Here is a 16,059-nt window from a genome sequence, read left to right as displayed (position 1 = left end):
CCTGGGCATATACAGTGCACTACAATAATATAGAAATGATAATTCCACATAACACTGATAGGAACACATAGGAAACACCACTGCATATGCCTACTTATTTTTTTATTTAAACTGACTTAAACTTATACGCTATAGTAGGGATCGCGTTGCACTCTTTTGAATAAGTAAGGGGTGTTTGAGCTAAACCATAAACAATCAAATTAAAGCTCAATTAGTTTTATTTTTCTAATATTATTGCAATAGTTGTAGCATTATGAGGTTTTCTTGTCCGGAGATTGTTTTAATACAAAGTGGTTATATTGTTGTGGTTTTTATATCTAGCGGTTATTTTGGAGCCTTGCAGGTAGCCTCTGTGCTGGGGGTGTTGAGCAATAACAGGAAGAACGCATCATCTCAAACTGTTAACAGCGTTTTCTGTGCTTGTGAACTTGCGAGTTCATTCTTCCAAGAACAACCAGCAAGAACGTTCTCCCCAAGAACACAAGTCCGTACTTTGCATTCTTGAGATTGAGAAACACCCAATGAGTGTGGTGAGTGTTCTATAAAAGGGCCATGTCAGTAAAAGCGTAATAAGGAAAAAGATAGATGCCAATAGTATTCTTAATTTAAAGGGGTGATAGAATGCAAAACCGATTTTACCCTGACTGTCATAGTTGAATAACGACAGTTCGGTGGGTAAATAGGACATACATAGAAGCTCAAAGTCCCACTGACACCCCTTTACTATGAAAATCTCATATTTTGAAACTGCCGCTGAAAACGGGCGAATCCCAACAAAGCTGAGTTGCTTACGCAAGCGTCTCAAAATCCGGAACCTTAAGAGAACAGTCACGCCCCAACATTTACATAGGCTACACAACTGACCTGAGATCAGGTAGTCTTCTGAATCTAGCTAGGTCACGCAGATCTCTGCTATTCCATTACAAAATTCACTTCTGAAACTTTTTTATGCGAGAAATCAACCATATAAAGCTCAAATATGGGCCGCTTTACGAAAAAGGATGGCTAATTGCAAATTTTCTCCGACTGTGTGTCGGAGTTTAGTGCCGGTGTTGGTGCTGCCTGGGTTGCTACAACGCCGCCCTGACCCGCATTGTGAGCGAGCTTGTTAATACGCCGCAATCTTTTACCGCAGCCCGCAGGTTCCAGTAAATCTTATAATGGGTATGTGTGTTGAGTTATTTAAACAAACAATCGGGGAAATAAACGCCTCTTGTCCGCGAGTCTCATAGATAGAGCCGCGGTGAGATGGAGTCCATCAATGAGAGCTAGCTAGCCTCCTCCTAACTCTGACATTCACAAAAATACATTCAATTGATATCCGAAATCGGACAAGTGTTAGCTAAGCTTTGTAAGACCTTGAGGAACCTGTAATATTCATGCCGTGACGAAATTCAAACTGTAAATATACTTTAGTTATGCGAAAGTGAGCAAGCTGCGGTATTTCCCCATTGTAATGAATGGGACATATAGCAAGCAGCTGCTCGTCCTACAAAGACGCCTTGCGTTCATAAAAATGCCTTAAAATCAAATCCGGACACAACGGTTAGCTTTATAAGACATTGGGGAATGATGTTGTAGAAGTGGCGTGGCGAAATTCAAACTGTAAATATAATTTAGTTATGGCGACAGTGTAGCTAGCTAGCTGCGGTATTTCCCCATTGTAATGAATGGGACATATTGCAAGCAGCTGCTGGTCCTACAAAGACGCCTCACGTTCATAAAAATGCCTTAAAATCAAATCGGACACAACAGTTAGCTTTATAAGACATTGGGGAATGATGTTATAAGTGGCGTGGACGAAATTCAAACTGTAAATATAATTTAGTTATGGCGACAGTGTAGCTAGCCCGCGCGGTATTTCCCCATTGTAATGAATGGGACATATAGCAAGCAGCTGCTGGTCCTACAAAGAGCCACAGCGTTCATAAAATGCCTTAAAATCAAATCGGACACAACGGTTAGCTTTATAAGACATTGGGGAATGATGTTATATAAGTGGCGTGGACGAAATTCAAACTGTAAATATAATTTAGTTATGGCGACAGTGTAGCTAGCTAGCTGCGGTATTTCCCCATTGTAATGAATGGGACATATTGCAAGCAGCTGCTCGTCCTACAAAGACGCCTCACGTTCATAAAAATGCCTTAAAATCAAAGTGGCGTGACGAAATTCAAACCGTAAATATATTATAGTTATGCCGGCAGCTGGCCGCGGAGCCCCGTAGTGCAGTATCCACAAAGGGTGACTTTGCCCTGGGTATGGAGCCCAGCAGGCTGCCGCTTTCTCGTCAGACTGTGTGGAGCTCCTAAAGTCCGACACGTCTTACCAAATTTGCAATTAGCCATCAAATTTTGTAAAACGGCCCATATTTCAGCTTTATATAGTTGATTTCTCGCTTAAAAAAGTCTCAGAAGTGAATTTGGTAATGAAACATTGCAGTGTCTGGAATATGAGATTCTGTCGCTTCTCTAATGTATGTGTATTGGGGATTCGCTCAACCAATCAGCGCTTGTCTCTAATATGTGCGTATGGCAAGTCACTCAACCAATCAGCGCGCAGCTCATCTAAATATTCATGACCATACCATATTTGGAAGAAAAGCTCTTGTTACAAATAGGGCCAAAACACAGGGATGCATAAGGGCCAATAAAATATCAACCAGGCCATTTTCAGCCCAACCAATGTTACATATCCCATTAGGAGACCATAAGGAACAGTGTGAAATACCCTATATAATCATTCTATCACCCCTTTAAAGATACATTATAGATGTGATGATTAGCGGAAGATAGTGGACCCAAATGTGTAGGAGAGGCAGGCAGGAGATGGTTTGAGCTTGAGGATTTATGTTAACAGAAAACGGCAGTACAGAGACTGGAAAAAGTACACGGAAAAACTCTGAGGGAAAACTTACAAAATCACGCAGGGAGAAATAAAAAAACAACGGCAACAGGCTACAACATACTGAGCGAAACAGTCACAAACTGACGGGCAAAAAAAAAAAGACTTTCACAATAAAACAGGAAACAGAAAAACAAACCAGAATACACAATACAAACAAGACAGATAAGTACACAATCGCAATAAGACAAAACAGGACCAAAATACCAGACAGAAATAGACAAGATACAAGGCACAATACCAAAACCATAACAAGAGAACTTATTCAGAATTATAATGTTTCTTTTGGAGAAATCTCCATCTTTGAAGGCTGGGGGAGGGGGATTGCCTTTTTTTCCAGCTTAGAGCAATAGCCCCTCCAAATGTCTATGCACATCCCTGCTCCACTTCAATACCTCTCTCTCACAAACATACACAGTGCATTTAGTTACCTGCTTTCTGCGGTGAACTGATTTATTTTACGTCATGTAAACAAGAAGACGTTTCCTTTACTCATGTTCAGACACATAACCAGCTTTTTAATGGGATTTGTTTTTACGTGTGCACATGTGCATGACAAAACTTCAGTAAGGGAAAGTACCTCTGTGTCATTTTGGGAATAAACTGGAAAGATAATTACTCATATTCCAAATAATGAAATCTACAAACTGAGTCAAGTTGATTTTGAGTCAAGTTATACAACTGAAAACATAACAGTAAAGGAAAAAAAAAGGTTTCCACAGCTTAATATCAAACTGCATAGTAGAATTGAGACAAAGTAACCCTGTGGGCTCTTTCTCTACAGAACATGTACTCTTACTGCAGCATCAGTCTAAATGACACCGAAAAGGTCTCCATCTTAGGTTACTAATACACTTATAATAAGCCAGCCTAAGTTAAAGGAACACGCCGACTTATTGGGACTTTAGCTTATTCACCGTAACCCCCAGAGTTAGACAAGTCCATACATACCCTTCTCATCTCCGTGCGTGCTGTAACGCTGTCTGACGGCTCCAGCATTAGCTTAGCCTAGCACAGATCCTGCAGGTGAATGGTTACAGTAATCCTACTGCTCCAAATTGTGACAAAAGTGAAAAATTACGCCAACATGTTCCTATTTACTATATTCTCAGACAGGCTTGCTGCGAGCATATCACTCCGCCAAAGTACTATATTCTTCCGCCTAAGAATATAGTTCCCGGTTTGTTTAGGGATAGAAAGTGGCTGTGTCTCATGTTACGTGGTTTTTGTACACGCTGTGACTCTACAAATCACAACATGTAAATAGGAACATGTTGGCATTATTTTGTCACTTATTCGGAGCAGTAGGATTACTGGAACCATTCACCTGCATGTTCTGTGCTAGCCTGATGCCGCTGGAGCCGTCAGACAGCCTTACAGCACGCAAGGAGATGAGTAGGGTATCGACTTGTCTAACTCTGGGGGTTACGGTGAATAAGCTAAATTCCCAATAAGTCGGCGTGTTCCTTTAAGAAATGTACGATGCAGTCGTATGTTTAGGAACAAGTTGCAATATTATGAGAATAAAATTTCCAGAAAAGGTGCAGAATGATGCTCCAACAATACATTTAGAATTTTGTGAGAAAGATTTAACAATAAAATAAGAATAAAGTCTTAATATACAGTATTAAAGGCTCAGCATTATTGTCATTTAAAAATCCATCAAGGCAGAATGAGATGCTTGACAGCGGCCACGACCACACAACGCACAGAAGCGACTTCTGGTAAGACGCAGGAGGAGCCAGGCCTGGAGTCAACCCACAGTGCCCGGAGCCTCCTAGTGTTGTCAACACCTCCTGCCATCAGCTCACCTGCCACCATAACCCAAGAGACAGCATCTCCTGACAACCCACAGGACCTCCAAAGCCAGCAAGCTGCAACCATAACAACTGGCTGTGCCCCTTCGATCCAACCAAGAATCCACTGGCCAAAATCCTCCAAGAGAGTTGAGTGGCAACAATGTGAGGAAGATGTAAGCCAGGTCCTGGAAGTGATAGCAAAAGGGGACGTGGACCACCGACTGAGAACGATGACCACCCTCATAGTGAACATCGCAGCTGAGCGATTTGGAACCGAGGCACCCAAGCCTGCTCCAATATACTCTCAGCCACAGAGTAAGGAAAATACAATGCCTCAGGGCAGAACTTGGGCTGCTAAAGAGGCAATACAAGTCAGCAGGGGAAGTCGAGAGAGCTGGCCTAGCAGACCTGAGAGCAATCCTAAGGAAACAACTCTTGACCTTACGGAGGGCAGAGTTCCACAGAAGGAGGCGGAAGGAGAGAGCCAGGAAAAGGGCAGCATTCTTGGCCAATCCATTCAAGTTGACCAAGCAGCTTCTTGGCCAAAAGAGTGCTGGCCGCCTCACCTGCTCCAAGGATGCCTTAAACGACCACCTCAAGGCTACATATAGTGACTCCAGCAGAAAACAACCGCTGGGTCCATGCAATGTGCTGATAACACCACCAGAGCCTTCATCAGACTTCGACCTGAAGGAGCCCAGCCTAAGGGAAGTGGAGGAAGTGGTGAGGAGAACAAGATCGAGCTCAGCACCAGGCCCAAGTGGAGTGCCCTATAAGGTGTATAAGAACTGCCCAAAGCTACTACATCGGCTTTGGAGGGCCCTGAAGGTGATCTGGAGAGGAAAGATCGCCCAGCCATGGAGGTATACTGAAGGAGTGTTCATACCAAAAGAGGAGAAGTCTGAGAACATCGACCAGTTTCGGGTCATCTCCTTGCTCAGTGTGGAGAGTAAAATCTTCTTCAGCATTGTGGCCAAGAGGCTCAATACCCCACATGCTGGTGAAGGTCGCTCTGGAGAAACACCATGTACCGCAGAAGGTGAAAGATCTCATCCTGGACTATTACAGCAAGTTCAGCTTGAGAGTCTCCACTGGTCAGCTAACATCTGATTGGCACCAGCTTGAGGTGGGGATAATCACTGGCTGTACCATCTCAGTGACCCTCTTCGCGCTGGCAATGAACATGCTTGTCAAGGCAGCGGAAACCGAGTGCAGAGGCCCCCTCAGCAAGTCTGGAGTATAAGAGCCTTCATGGATGACCTCACAGTGACAACAACGGCGGTACCAGGAGCCAGGTGGATCCTCCAGGGGTTGGAGAGACTCACGGCATGGGCACGCATGAGCTTCAAACCTGCAAAGTCAAGGTCTCTGGTTCTAAAGAAGGGGAAGGTAACAGACAGATTCCACTTCAGGCTGGGAGAACACCAGATCCCGTCAGTCACAGAGAGACCAGTGAAGAGCCTTGGGAAGGTCTTCAACTGCAGCCTGAATGACAGAGACTCCATCAAGGCAACCGGTGCTGACCTGGAGGGATGGTTGAGAACAGTGGATAAGTCTAGGCTCCATGGAAGATTCAAGGCTTGGGTTTACCAGCATGGAATCCTCCCAAGAATCCTCTGGCCTTTGCTTATCTATGAGGTCCCCATGACTGTGGTGGAAGGTTTTGAGCAAAAGGTGAGCACCTATCTACGCAGATGGCTGGGTCTGCCGCGTAGCCTAAGTAACATCGGGCTATATGGGAACACCAACAAGCTCAGGCTCCCTTTTAGCTCAGTCAGGGAGGAGTTCACTGTTGCACGGGCACAGGAACACCTGCAGTACTCTGGATCCAGAGATGCCAAAGTGTCCAGCGCAGGGATTGTTGTGAGGACAGGGAGGAAGTGGAGGGCCGCCGACGCAGTCCACCAAGCAGAGACTCGGCTGAAACACAAGGACATCCTTGGAACAGTGGCAAAGGCAGAGCCGGACTTGGGAGCTTAACGGCGACCCGATATGACTCTGCCAGCGGAAAGGAGAGGCAGAGGCTGGTACAGGAGGAGGTGCGAGCTTCAGTCAAGGAAGAGCGAACTAGCAGAGCAGTGGCCATGCCAAGTGGGAGCAGGCGATGGAGTGAATTGTCACCTGGAAGGACATCTGGAGTTGGAACCCCCAGAGGATCAAATTTTTGATTCAGGGGGTCTATGATGTCCTTCCAAGTCCATCCAACCTGTGCACATGGGGCAAAATAGAAACACCTGCATGCCCCCTTTGTCACATCCTGAGCAGCTGCTCCAAGGCGCTGGGTGAGGGCCGGTATCGATGGAGGCACGACCAGGTCCTCAAATCCATCGCTGAGGCAATCAGCTAGGGGATCAAGGACAGCCGATACACCCAAGCTACAGCCAATGCCGTTAACTTCATCAGGGAAGGACAAAAGCCAGAGAAGACACCAAAAAACTGCTCTGTAGGTTTGCTCTCCACGGCCCGAGACTGGGCGATGACGGTCAATCTGGAAAGGCAGCTGAAAATCCCAACACACATTATCCAGTCCAAATTGAGACCTGACATCATCTTGGTCTCTGAGGCCACAAAACAACTCATCCTGTTACAGTTGACAGTGCCCTGGGAGGAAAGGATGGAGGAGGCGCAAGAGAGAAAGAGGGAGAAATATCAAGAACTGGTGGAGGATTGTCGGAGGAATGGATGGAGGACCAGGTGTATGCCAGTAGAGGTGAGCAGTAGGAGATTTGCCAGTCACTCCCTGAGCAAGGCCTACGGCATGCTGGGCATAACAGGTGCTAGCCGAAGAAGAGCCATAGGCAACAATGTGGAGGCAGCAGAAAAAGCATCCAGATGGCTCTGGTTAAAGAGGGGAGAGCGGTGGGGGCAGTAGAATCCCACTTGGACACAGGCCGGGGTCTGATCAGCCTCGGTCGGGTCACCAGGACGAGGGTGTCTGTTGCAAGACCCGAAACACCCATTGACTCCTGGAAACAACACTGATGATGTGTCCAAGGTTGTGCATCAGAAGATGTTTTTGTAACTCAATGTGCAATACAGCATTGCACAATAAAATGCAGTTGTAGCCTCCTCCATGCGGCACACACAGAAAATGTATAAACACATTCAAATATTTAAATTAGAATAGAATGAAACAATGTAATAGAACAAAGTATATAAAAGTAGCTCTAAAGAGATAATCTAAAAGATAATCGTATGACTTTATTTTTTAAAATATTACCAACTTTAACTTAAATCCTCCCTGTAAATTGTAGTGTAGGTGGTATCGGAGAAATCCGCTCACTGACCAGCTGCATGTAAACGCAGGTTTACTGTTTCAATACTGTTTCTTACTTGAAACTTGCATGCTCTTGTAATAGCAACAGGCTGTCACATACTATACAATCTTTCTTCGACCAGCCCCTCCCTGCATTTTGTCCCCACTGACACTGTGTACATTTTCTTGAATTTGAAATACACAAATCAACGTTCATCTTTCCAAGTAAACACTGACTCAAGGAGATTGATCCATACTCCTTCAAATGTATGACGTTTTTGCTGATTTTGCTATATGTAAATTGCATGACGGCGTCCTGCTGCCTGAGTCATTAAACTGCACTGGTGATTTGTTTCACTTTTTTTTGGCATGATCATACTGCCCTCATAAGAAAATAGCACTGCCAAGTCTTACAGGACGAACACACACATGCGGACACACAGCTCAAGTAAGCTAAAGCGCCAGCCTCCCTGAATGACGACGTAGAATTGAAATGTAATCAGGTGACATTACATCTTTATCTGGAACAGTAATCTGGCAAATCGTCCTCTTTGTGCAGACAAATGTTCTGCTTATCACTGAGAGTCAAATATCGAGCAGTGATGTTTCTACCTTCGTCTCCCTCTGTCTCAGTCAGAGCTTTGGACGTTTGGTTATCTTTATCACCGGCTGTACTGTAAAGCTTTAAATTATTCAGTGCACAGATCGAGAGAAAGAGAGTGGGAAAGGGGGGGGGGACATTATCTTTGACAGCAGCCTCTATTTTCCTCCTCTTCTGTCTCACTGCACATCAGATCAGACAGTGTTTACCAGAATAAACCCTGTCCTCCTTCCTCTTCTTTGATCTTCCTGTGGATGCTCTCTCATTCACTTGTTTGCTGTGCAGGTATTACTGGACAGACAAGTTAGGTTTACTCAGCAGCTGTAGATTATCATCTCCTGCACAGTGATCCTGATCCACATATGATACAGTGGAACATTCAGAAGCATAATGTTGATGCACTGATAAAACCAAAGACTCTGCACCCCCTGCCTTACTCACCTAACATAGGGTATACTGCAGTATAGAGTGCCTCTTATCCTTTCCAACGTCTGATTCACCAAATTATTTTTAACTCACAATTTGGGGAATTTAAGTCTTATAACTGTCTGTTGTTATATAGTGTCCCAGAGTGATTTCTGTAGTGTATCATAGTGTTATTGTCAAGTGCCCGGTAAGGTTTCCTATAGTGTCTTTTTCTTATATGGTGTCCTATAGTATTTTCTCCAGTGTTGTCTTATTGTGTCCTACAACGTTTTCTCTTGTGTTCTACAGTATTTCTTTTTATTGTACTTATTACATGGGGAAAATAGAGACACTGCTGGTACACTTCCATATCAGCGTGGTGTTTTTTAGTCAGTGCACAGCGAGAGAGCTTGAGCATGCAAAAATGTGAAATTTGTCTTCAGGCAAGCATAATGAATGGAGGTTTAATATGAGCTTTTCTTACAAGGAAATTCCTATTTTCCTTAGTGCCAGATTATGTCCAGGAAACTTCCTGGGAAATTATTAAGAACAACATTCTAAGATTACAGACTAAAATAAAGCATTACAAAATGTTCTGCAGTGTAGTGTTGTTTATATGACATCTTAACTGTTTTCAGTAATGTCCTAAAATGTCAAAACGTAAAATCAACATATGACAAAAAGTATCAAAAACTGAACTCTAGATGGATCATCAGCCGAAGAAATGTCAGAGAAAACCTCAGAGGCCTCTAGTTTCACAATGATGGTAGAGCAGTTTGAGCTGGTTTGAGATCTGTAAAGTTTCTGTTCATCAATGGGATCCCTCAGCTTCCAGAAACTACATTTTATAAAATGTGTGTTGAAAATCTTGGTCCATCATGAACCTAAACTCACTGTCTCTTCATCATTTAGGTCAGGATCTGTCCATGCATTTGACTCACCTTTATAACCACAGCATGCCCAAATGGGCATCACTTTTACGGAAATTTAAACATAGAGATATAGAGAGACATAAAAAAATATATTTTTCTTCTTCCTCTTTGATGCGTACATCCCAGCTGGTGGAGCTCTGTCGGTAATAGTTCGCTGACAGGGCTGTAGTCAAGTCCACCTTTGTCGAGTCCAAGACCAGGACTAGTCAAGACCGAGTCAAGACCGAGTCCAAAGAGATTAAAGTCCAAGTCAAGACCGAGTCCAAAAAAGTTGGAGTCCAAGTCAAGAGTCCAAATGAGAGACAGTCAATACTGAGACAGAAAAAAACTGAAACGTGGACCGGAATGAGCGTGACTAGAGTCTCTCAAAATCTGACGAAAATCTTTTAAACTGACCTTTGTTGATCTGAAATGAAGACAGATTCAGCAACTGCATGGCCTATTTCTCACTTAAAATGTTTTCAGAAGCACGTTTCGGTGAACTATTTTAGTACAATATGAGATCGTATTCTGAACAAGCCGCCATGACAGTCTGGCTTTGAATTTCCGGAGAAACCAGACCCACGTGTCGCGTTCGTCCAATCAGCTGCTGGTTTTCATTTTTGGGGCAACAATACAGATTAGCGCCGCCTGCTGTTATGGAGACATATTACGTCTTGTCGCTTTGGTGTGTTCCGAGACACTTTTTTGACCAACTCGGGGAGACTGATCAGTCCAACTGCCTTTTCTGCCGAGGGTCGGCCGTCTGGTTGGTGTGTCTGGGCCTTAAGACCCGTAAGCAAAATGATCATAACCCAGAGAAATAATGGCCAAAACAACAAAATCAGACCCAGGTTGTTAAGAATAACATGGATTTTCCTTTAATCAAAAAACCTATCGACTCTCCTTAGATGTAAGTTTGTAATGGAACTCCTGCCTTTGATAAGAGGCCTGAAAGAGCATCATTGGATTCCTCCCGTCCATGAAGCTAAAAGCCTCAAGCTCTTTGTGTCCTTTCTGTCAGTCTGTAATCATCAAACATGAAACAGTATAAAAAGAGTGAACGACAGAGCTGCTGAAGGGCCCGTTTCTCCTCGCAGGAAGACGGTTGAACAGAGTTTAGAGGAGAACAATGAGACCCTGTCCTCGCCGGGCATCTCTAGATTCTAGATATATTATTAACCACAAACCCCAGTTTCCTCATTTTTAAAGAAACTGATTTCATATTTCTGGCGTTTTTTAGAGAAATCCACCTGTCGACATTTCTCGGCTGCAGTTGAGACGTGTTGTGACAGTTCACAGTGTCACTAACGTGTCATTTAATTGCACCCTCCAGCATTTAATATTCAGTATAGACAACAAGTATCCCTGAGGGGGCAAGATTAATAAGATTTATTTCATATTGTGAGTCATTTTCAGCTCAATGATAAATGATCGCTTCATATTTCATGTCATGTAATATTGTGCTGTGATATATCGTCACACTTCTTGCATGCGTGGATACACAAGAGGGATACACAAGAGGAAAGCTAGTCAATAGCCTATGCAGCAATGTGTTTAAAATAAAAACAGAAAGTTGAACATTCACGTAAAGTGGAATTAAGGAGGAGAAGAGCGACAGAGAGGTACAGAAGCAAGGAAAACTGTCAGATTGGTAATTCATTCATTCTCTTGTTCATATCCTTCAGTTCTCTGTGTGTGTTTGGAGTCCATTTGTGTGTTTTCTGCACCTGGTGCATCCTGCAGCAGCCTAAGAGGAAAAGGAAGAGGAAGCCTGAGCTAACACTCACACACACACACACACACACACACACAGACACATGCAGCCTATTCACACTCATACACAATGAGTTTCTTCTGAGTCAAGGTCTCAGGTCATTGTTCGAGGATCTGCTCTGATAGAACTGGAACAAAGACCACAGCAACAGAAGACTCAGCAACACAACACAGTGCCACAGTGTGTGTGATGACTATATCTTTCCACATTTATATGTATACATCATAAACAATAAGGAATACTATGCATGCTTCATGATTATGTACTCAGAATGCTTCATGTGTAAATGTTAACTTATATTAGCTGTAAAATGCACTCATATATTAAAAATAAAAGCAGTAATTGTGGAGAATATTCCCCTTTAGAGGTTCAATTATTGATGTTTAACCTCTTGAAGTCCGATGAGATCGGTCTCCTCCTGTCTCCTCTTTCTGTAGCTCATCATGTCAAAACTAATCTATATCCTCGACGTTCCACTTCCGGGTTGCTCCGGTGCCGCACGGCTGTGCATGTCTTTTCGCCGATGTCCGTTTCCTTCCACTTTCTTTATGTTGGAATTTTAAACTCTGGTGGATTTGTAAGGGAATATGGTTAAATAGTCTTCAGATCTCTGCAGGGTAAATTGAGACAGCTAGCTAGACCTTCTGTCCAATCTGAGTTTTTTCTTGCATGACTAAAACAACTTTTGAATGTACACATGTTCCACCAAAACAAGTTCCAATTTTTGGCTATTTTGCAGCGGCTCAATGCGGAGCTTAGTGCCACCCATGACGATTGTGATTGGTTTAAAGAAATGCCAATAAACCAGAGCACGTTTCCCTCCCATCCATCAAATCCAAATGTTATATCTCTGATCTCAGGAGAACTTTGGGGTTTCATTTAAAGCTGCACTAAGCAGCATCTGGCCATAAGGGGTCAGTATTCCAAAACAACACAAAAACAGGTTGTTATGTACTATTGGCTCATGAACAGTATATACTACAAGCCAAAACACATTGTTTTATCCCTTTATTGTCGGCAATTTTTCCATCACAGTAAATAAAGATCAGTTTCAAGAGTTCACAAGAGGTTCTCATACAAAGCTGTATGAGACAGGTCTAACATAGCCACAGCTTTGAAAGGAAAATGTTTAAAGGTCAAGATTCAGAGACCTAAAAGACTTACAGTTTACTTATAAAGACTTGATTTAAATACAGTTCAGCAGCAGCAACCGCCTCATACTACAGTGAGTCATCTGATTCAGTGGGTGTGTCAAAAAAAAAACCTTAATGGAGATTCAGCATTCAGAATGAAGTAACTCACATAAATTGTGTGTGTGTGTGTGTGTGTGTGTGTGTGTGTGTGTGTGTGTGTGTGTGTGTGTGTGTGTGTGTGTGTGTGTGTGTGTGTGTGTGCGTGTGCGCTGTCAGCCTGTCCTTACTGTGTCCAGCGGTGACAGCAGAAGCTTTGGTCCTGTCACTGCTCATTGCTGCTTTACATCCACAGCGCTCACAACGTGTCAGTGTTTCTGTTCCACATGGGGGCCAGTGGGGCATCATTACCATCTGGCTATAAGGCTATACTGATGTCAAATATAGGCCAGTGAACACACATACATACAAGCACACACACGTACACACTGATCATCCACACAGTGTGCTGTTAGCACTTGGAGAGCAACAGGGGGAAGGAGGCGACGTGTATGAGGCCAGCCGCAGTGACAGTCCGTCCAAATTGACCGCCAGCGCTCTGGTGGCAGTTGGCCTGGTTCCTTCTCATTGCTCTGTGACATTCCCTCAATCAACACTGTAACACACACACACGCACACATGCTCACACACGCAGAGTGATATCCTCCAGTGGCCCTCATTGTCTCACTAGACTATCCATATGAGTCATTCTTCCCCTGGCTACAGCTTCCAGTAAAAATACACTCAAACACACACTAATTTGTCCCTCTTTATTCAGCAACAATATAGATCAACACATGTGGCCTGTTGCAACAAAGAAAAGGTCAGCTATTCAGGAAAAATAGTTCCCTTTTCAGTCCCTTTATAGAATAAATACTCCCCATTTGGGGGAAGAGAAAAAGTGTAATGCTCTGATAAAATAACTATCTGCAATCTTAAGGCTGATTAATAGTTGTAGGTGGCCTACGCTGTTATGAACATTTATAATTGTGCGCTGCTGGTGTGTCTGTGTCGTTCTAGCGTATCTCTTTAAGAGAATAGCAGAGCCGGTACATAGTGTGTGTGACTGAACCAAACAGTAATTGTGCCGCAAAACCAGAACTTGGAGTTAGAGGGTGAAAAGCCCCATAGAGCTGCAGATTTGTCTGATCATATCCTCTATGGGTCATCACAGTAAGCAACCACTTTCGTTTTATATGTGCTCACTGAAAGATATTGATTGGAGGAGCTTTCAAGTAAGAGTGCATTTGCATATTTTCTTGGGAAATTTAAATATTCCAGGGACCCATCTATAAAGCTTAGTGCATTTTATTTTATGACACCAAACCAGGCTGAATGATGAACGATGACATATTATACATAGCAGGGTATCATTCTAAAAAGAACAGTCGGTGTCCATGGTTATAATAGGCCTATATAAATAGTTTTTGCATCACTGGTAGAAAACAGATGAATTATCTTCAGCACTTATCCCTGGTGACTTTCACCTTGCCCAGCAGTCTTCTGAGAGCTGTTGGTCTCATTAATCTCTTGTTTTTTCTCCCCTGCCTGCTTTCCTCTCTTTTTTTTTCTTCCCTCATCCCTCGCTCCTCCTCTCTCCTTTCCAGACAATGATCCAATTAGCTGCTAGCTGTGGTGGCACCAGTTGCCTACAGATGTCAGATGCCTCTGTGTGTGTGTGTGTGTGTGTGTGTGTGTGTGTGTGTGTGTGTGTGTGTGTGTGTGTGTGTGTGTTGTAACTGCCTCAGTAATTACCAGTCTGATACTCGTGCAGCTCAGTAACCTTGCTCTGAGTTCTGACTCCATGCCTCACACTGCTGGTGTGCCCCGCTCTTTAAAGGGTACATAGAGCTGTGAACAAGTTCTATCGCTTTAATCAGCTGCACTGCTGTAGAAGTCATGGATGAACTCACACTGCAGTCATAGTAATATACCATGTCATCACTAATGGGGTTACATTTGAAAGCTCAGTTTATGTGTGTTCATGCATTTCGAGATCAGTTTCTTAAAGCTCACCATCCACCTAGATGATCTGATCCTTCTAAAAGAGCTCTAAATGTTTGTTTTTCAGAGCATAAAACATTAAACAAGAAATCTACACTATGCAATGGCTAGATAGGCATTACATGAATGCCATACATGGCTCACCATCCTTCCTTTTTCACTGGCCATAAAAAACATAAAAACAAAAAACATTTATATAGTAGTATACTAGTTTGCAACAAGAAATTGGAAGGAAATTTTATAAATAAATTGTAAATAGAAATAAGAATAATAACAAAAGAAAATACGGGAAAAGAAACAGAAAGAAATGTGATACATCCTGAATTATGTTTTTCTTATCAATGAGGTAATTCAAAATGTCAAAATATTCACATTTTATATATATATATCGGTAAATGCTGATTGACAACACAATTTAATTTGTGTTTCAGACAATATTCGCTTGTGGCAACTAGCATGACTCATGTTTTCATTATTAAGTTTGAACACTCATAGCACTTGGTTATGTTTTAGGAAGGTAACAGGAATCAGGTACAACATATTTCAGACAACAATTACATTTTCCTCTTTGCACATAAATGTAATGTGGTGCAGTAGAGCCAGACGTGCCTGGGTCTGTACTGGGTTTACACTCACTACTGTGTTCCCTGCGCATCTTTCCTCACATTCTCATTCCCCAGCTGTCCTCCAGATGCCCTCAGTGTGTTCCCACCTAAGTCACCTATCTCCACACCCACTGCACACCTGCTCCTCATTACCTCCAGTATAAATACCTGCTCTCTGGCCCCTGTACCTTGTTGCTAGGTTGCTTCTGTTTTCTTGTTGCCATAACTTTCCAGACATTTCTGCCTGTTGGATTGGTTTGCCTGCTTTGACTGTCTAAGATTGCCACTATTGCCTCTTGTAAAGTCCCTTTAAATGTGCAAATAGCTGTTTGTTTGTTTGTTTGTTTTTGTCACTGTGCTCTTTTAAATTTATATTCAATTAAATTGTATTTATAGTGTCAAATCATAACATAAGTTATATTTAGATATGGCCAACATGTTGCCTATTTACACATTAAGCAGATATGGAGTAACCAGCATTTGGAGTCATGTTTCTGGTTTTTACTGTAGCTCTGTTTTTCCTCCTCTGGAAAATATCTGGCTCTTTAGCAACTAAATACTCCACCATGTTTACTGGCCTGTCGCTATCTCTGTCTATTTGTCGTTTGTTGCTGAATAAGTAGTGTAT

At 42.9% G+C, this 16,059-nt stretch overlaps 1 pseudogene; it reads left to right on the top strand.

The window, feature by feature from the left end:
* The first annotated feature begins 4,576 nt into the window (after positions 1-4,576).
* On the top strand, positions 4,577-7,605 carry LOC120570089 (annotated as a pseudogene).
* The last annotated feature ends 8,454 nt before the right edge of the window (positions 7,606-16,059 follow it).

Source organism: Perca fluviatilis, chromosome 12 (genome assembly GCF_010015445.1).
Source record: "Perca fluviatilis chromosome 12, GENO_Pfluv_1.0, whole genome shotgun sequence".
Taxonomy (NCBI): Eukaryota; Metazoa; Chordata; class Actinopteri; order Perciformes; family Percidae; genus Perca; species Perca fluviatilis.
Note: the sequence above shows the minus strand (reverse complement) of the source record. Positions and strands in the feature narration are given on the sequence as shown.